Genomic DNA, 6,410 nt, shown 5'->3' on the forward strand with positions numbered 1-6,410 from the left:
AAGATTAAGGAGCTTAGGGAAATCATTGAGAGAAAGGAGATGATGGCTAAGCAACAAGAGGAAGAGAAGGCTTTGAAGGAAGTGGTTGTGATTGAAGAAGCTGTGGTTGAGGAAGTGTTGGCCATACAAAAGATCACCATTGCTTACCAAGAAGAAGAGAGAGGACCTGCCTTGGAACAGTATGATCCATATCCTCTCTACAAAGACTTTTTGCTTGATTTATCAAAGAAGAAGGCTGAAGCTCAAGATGAGAAGGATCTTGAGGACCTTGGAGGAGTTATCATTCCAATCAAGCTTAAGGATCCAGGTCCATTCTATCTGCCTTGCACACTTAGCTATCTTCACTACAACCAATGCCTTTGTGACTTGGGAGCTTCAACAAGTGTGATGCCATACTCCATAGCACAAAAGCTTGGGAGAACTGATTTCAAGTCCACCAACCTTCATATATGTTTAGCTGATGGGTCAAACAAAGAAATAGTTGGAAGGTTGGAGAATGTCCCAGTCAAGATAGGGAAGGCAAGGGTTCACACTGATTTTGTGGTGTTGGAGATGGACAAGGAACCTGAAGATCCAATCATTCTTGGAAGGCCATTCCTAGCCACTGTTGGGGCAGTTATTGATGTCAAAGAGGATCTTGTGACCTTGAACATTGCTGAAGATATAGCCATGAAGTTCAACATCCATAACCCAACCAACCTTCCTACCATTGATGATCAACCTTTTACTATCAAGGACAAAGGAGGTCAAGAAGGTTCAAGTGGTGAAGCAACTCCAAAGGCTAAGCTCTCCTTTCAAGATGATTCTGTGGAAAAGCTTAAGAGGTCAGTTCAAGAGTTGACTAGTATGGTTGAGGATCTTCAAGTTAAGCTGAACAAGAGGTCCTTAAGGAAGGCAAGACCAAGGCTCAAAATCAAGAAGAAACATGGTTTGTGTGTTAAGGGTGAGGTGATCAAGGATCAACTTCACAGTGATCAAGAGGTTCCAGGGAGGATTTCATCACCTCCTTGGTATCTAAACCAAGTCTAAAAAGGACACCAAAGTCAAGCTTAGTGACTTTAAACAAGCTCACTAGGGAGGAAGTCCCTAAGGTATCCATGTACATATTGTTTAAGGTTTTAGGTATTTTGATTTTTGTTTTGGTATTTTCATGATCAGGGAAGCAAGGGAGACCAAATAGAAGAGGAAAAGAAGACTCGTGGTCCAGCTCGACCCCCCCACTCGAGCACGTACTCGACCGAGTCCCGGTCGATCCCCATCGTCGAGCTGCCCCAATCTCCACCTCCAAGTCACCAACAAGACCCCAACTACTCCTATGATAGCATGCAGATGGATGTGGACAGCTACTTCCACAATCCCTAAGGTACCACTATCACCTTCCCTTGTAGATATCATAGCATTTGACATTGTGTTTTGTTTTTTTTGTTTTTCATCTTGAATCCTCAATCAAATTTCTTTCACACAGGGACTGTGTGATTTAAGTTTGGGGGAGGGTTTGAGATAGCATTTGACATTGTGTTTTGTGATTCTTATTTCAAATTTTTAGCATAATCATGTTAATACTTGCATAGCATCTAAGGCATAGAAAAACCCTAAAAATTTGAAAATTTTTGCAAAAATCTTTATAAAAAAAAGAGTGTTCATGTAGTTTGCACTGCACATTAGGATCTTGTTTAGCATGTTTCATGTAGGATTGTATAGTACTTGCATTAGGGATCTATGATGAGTATTCCCTTATTAGCTTGTTTATTCACTAGACTAGGATCAATGCCCAAGTTAATAATACATTGATGCTAGTTGAGTGGTTAGAATAAGATTGAACCAAGCCTTGAATTCCTACATTGCATTTGGTCTAAATTGAAGCATGTTGAGATTTGAAACCATTTCCTATTTATAAGAACCTAATATTGACTTTCAATTATCAATGTGTGCAATGCTTTAAACTCATGGATACCACATACATATTTGGATCATCTTCTTCCTTTTTACCACTCTTGTTGATCCAAGTAGCTGATTTCCTCATTAAAAATCAGTTCCCCTACCCCTAAACCAAACCTTCTTTCAAGCCATGTTTGTTCTTGTGTGTGTGAGGCCTATTTTTGGGATTGAGCTTGGTAGAAAGTGTTAGGTTTGAACTGACAAGAGTAAAGCCTTGTGTAGTTCTAGTTTGCATTTTTCAAACTAGATAGGACTAGGTGGTTCACTTGTTGGGTTTGGGACTTGGCTATGTGTTTAAGAAAATTTAAAGTCTAGTGAAAGAATGGGAAGAATAAGGTGGTTTAAAGATGGTTCTAGTTAAAGAAAAGAAAGAAAGAAAAGAGAAGTCTAGCAAAATGCTTATATGTCTTAAGAATAAGAGGAAAAGAGAACCATAACAAATAAGTAAGAATCCCCCATTCCACTAGAAAGATCAAATAAGAAACCTCTCCTAAGACTTTAAAACCAAAAAGAGAAAAGGGTGAAAAAGAAGAAAAGAAGTTAAAGGGTAGCACTAGGACCAATTGGGTTTAGATTGATAGGATAAACACTTTGGGTGCCTTTGGGTAGACAAGGTTTTGTTCTTTTATGTGTCTAAGTGTTCTTACCTTTAGCATTCTTCTAAAGCTCAATCCATTTTTTATGAGAGAACCTTGATATTGATAAGCCCTACTCTAAAAAGAGACCATCATTGTCTCTAAACCTTTTACTGCCAAGCCAAATGAGTTTAAGCATTGCATAGAATTGATTCATGATCTTGATTAATGAATGTTAAAGGAAATGGTTGATTTGAATGCATGTGGATGTCTAAGGCTCAAATCAGTGAAGGTTGTGACATGCTTGTCTAAAGTCTTTAAGTATAGCTCATTCAACTTGCATCATAGTACTAGTAACTTGGACATTGATTCTAGATAGTCTATTTGCAAGCTTTAGGAGCTGAGATCCCACATTCAAACCTCACCTACCTTCTTGTGTCTTGATTATTTGCTTGAGGGCAAGCAAAGACTAAGTTTGGGGGTGTTGATGTTCATATATTTTACCTTGTTTTCCCTTAGTTTATTCACAACTTTTGCATCTTTTGCTATCCATTTAGGCCATTATTGTGTAGCTTTAGGACTAATCATGCATTAGAGTATAGTTGCATTGCATTTGCATCTTTTCATGCATAAACAGGTGATTTTGGAGCTTAAGGAGCATAGAAGCAATGTTGAGGAGAAGTGAAGCAATCCTGAGGAGAAAACAAGAGAGTTAAGGGTGAAGAATCAAGGTCCGGAGTCCAACTCGACCGCACACTCGACCAGACACTCGACCGTGTGCTGAGAAGGACTCGACCGAGTGGAGAATGCACGAGAGAAGCCAGCTCGACCAGCCACTCGACCGAGCACTGGTCGAGTTAACCGAGCCGTTGACCACTTTGACTTTTTGCATTTTTTAGGGCTTCCACCTCACCTCCTATATAAGGCCCTTGTACTTGCAGCCACAAAAGAGAATCCAGCTTTTTAGAGAGTCTAAAACCTAGTTTTTACCTTTTTTAGATATTATTCCTTTTGCACTTTTATTTTATTTTTAGATCTTGTACTTGTTTGAGAGAGAAAGACTAGATTCTTATATTTTGTTTGTTTCATAACTTTCAAAGTATTAAGATTTCGAGTTTATTTCCTTCATCAATATTGTAGATCTCGGTTTCATCTTTCTAATGATGCAAGTTTCATTATTTTCTGGGTTTTTGACATATTTCACCATGTGTTTTTGTGAGTAGTTTGCTTAGGACCTTGAGGATGGGTTATGCTGGGTTGATCTTGTGGTTTGTTTGATTTGGTCAAGCTTGATTGTTGTAGATCTCTTCTAGGCTAGATAATCTTAATGCTGATCCTATATCTGAGAGGGTAGGGTTTGATTTCAAGCATCTTAGCATCACACCAATGTCTAAGGAGCATAGATAAGGCTAGATCTAGAGCTTACCATTAGGCTTGCTAAGAGATTAGGAGTCTTGTTTGGTTTGAGATGTATTGCTTAATGCCTGCTTGTGTAGATTCTTTTCTTTGTGAGAACAAGTCTAGAATTGCATAGGTTTGATTGTTTCTTGCCATGAGAGTGGATTAAACATGTATTAGAATAGTATGTCTAGAGATCAGCTCAATGTTTGCTTGAGATTTGTTGACCAAGTTAGATAACCACAATGATTAGCTCAGCCCATGAATCCCTCCTCAAGGCCTTCTTTGTTTATTGAAATCTTAGTCTAAATATCATTGCTTGCTTGTTGTTTGATTGGTTTTAGCATTGCTCTGTTTTTCTTGTGTTGCTCTGTTTTCACGTTTAAGTCTAGCTCGACCACCCACTCGACCTACACTCGGTCGAGTGCTGCACGAGTTCATCCCCAGAACTTGTGTTTTTGATTTGTAATTGTCTTGTTTCATTTCCATTGCATTCACGTAGTTTCCTGTTCATTACTTGTCTTGCATTAGTTCATTAGCATAGTTTCTATCTTTGTTCTAGTTTCATTATAGCTTCAAGTTGTTTGTTCTGTTTGCATTTAGTATCCTGTTCTAGTTGTTTTTACCTTCTGCATTTCATATCTCATTTTAGGATTGTTAGTGACAAACAATCTTTACAATTGGCTTGACTTAGACTCATATGCACATCTTAATTGTTCACAATCACTCAGATAGGATTGACACCTCTTATACTGCAACTGCATAAGGGGAGTTGAAACACCCTGACTTCTATTCATTCCATACGTCATCATTCCATACATCATTCATTCATACACCACAAATTAAAACCAGTTTCATTAGACAACACTTAAACCCGTTTTATCCCAAAACAGGATTAAACCAAGAAAACAAGCTAAAACTGAGAGAAAACATTGATTCGAAGCAGTAAAAAGCTATGCTACTCTTTCTAGGGTCAATATATGTAACAATCCAATGCATTTATCTAATTATATGAGTTCGGGTTGAATTTGGAGTGTTTAGACACTACTTTTACCCATTTTGTCCCGAAACAGGCTAAAACCAAGAAAACATTGATTTGAAGCAGTAAACAGATTTGTTACTGTTTCTTGGGTCAGAATGTGTGACATTCCAATGCATTTGACTAACTGTAAGAGTTCGGGATGAATTTGGAGTGTTTAGACAACACTTAAACCCATTTTATCCCAAAACAGGATTAAACCAAGAAAACAAGCTAAAACTGAGAGAAAACATTGATTCAAAGCAGTAAACAGCTATGCTACTCTTTATAGGGCCAATATATGTAACAATCCAATGCAGTTATCTAATTATCTGAGTTCTGGTTGAATTTGGATTGTTTAGACACCACTTTTACCCATTTTGTCCCGAAAGAGGCTAAAACCGAGAAAACATTGATTTGAAGCAGTAAACAGCTTTGTTACTATTTCTAGGGTCAGAATGTGTAACAATTCAATGCATTTTACTAATTGTAAGAGTTCGAGATGAATTTGGAGTGTTTAGAGAACACGTAAACCAGTTTTATCTCAAAACATGCTTCAACCGAGAAAAGAGGCTAAAACCGAGAAACATTGATTCGAAGCAGTAAACAGCTATGTTACTCTTTCTAGGGTCAAAATATGTAACAATCCAATGCATTAGACTTATTATAAGAGTTCGGGTTGAATTTGGAGTGTTTAGACACCACTTTTACCCATTTTGTCCCGAAACTGGCTAAAACCGAGAAAACATTGATTCGAAGCAGTAAACAGCTTTGTTACTGTTTCTAGGGTCAGAATGTGTGACAATCCAATGAATTTTACTAATTGTAAGAGTTCGGGATGCATTTGGAGTGTTTAGACAACACTTAAACCCGTTTTATCCCAAAAGAGGATTAAACCGAGAAAACATTGATTCGAAGCAGTAAACAGCTTTGTTGCTATTTCTAGGGTCAGAATGTGTAACAATTCAATGCATTCTTACTAATTGTAAGAGTTCGAGATGAATTTGGATTGTTTAGAGAACACGTAAACCTGTTTTATCTCAAAACATGTTTCAACTGAGAAAAGAGGCTAAAACCGAGAAACATTGATTCGAAGCAGTAAACATCTATGTTACTATTTCTAGGGTCAACATATGTAACAATCCAATGCATTAGACTAATTATAAGAGTTCGGGTTGAATTTGGAGTATTTAGACACCACTTTTACCCATTTTGTCCCGAAACAGGCTAAAACCGAGAAAACATTGATTCGAAGCAGTAAACAGCTTTCTTACTGTTTCTAGGGTCAAAATATGTAACAATCCAATGCTAAAACTGTTTTGTCCCAAAACAGGATTAAACAAAGAAAACAGGCTAAAACTGAGAGAAAACATTGATTCGAAGCATTAAACAGCTATGTTACTCTTTCTAGGGTCAATATATGTAACAATCCAATGCATTTGACTAATTGTAAGAGTTCGGGTTGAATTTGGAGTGTTTAG

The sequence above is a fragment of the Camelina sativa genome, chromosome 3 (genome assembly GCF_030686135.1).
Source record: "Camelina sativa cultivar CO46 ecotype springtype chromosome 3, ASM3068613v1".
NCBI classification, from domain to species: domain Eukaryota; kingdom Viridiplantae; phylum Streptophyta; class Magnoliopsida; order Brassicales; family Brassicaceae; genus Camelina; species Camelina sativa.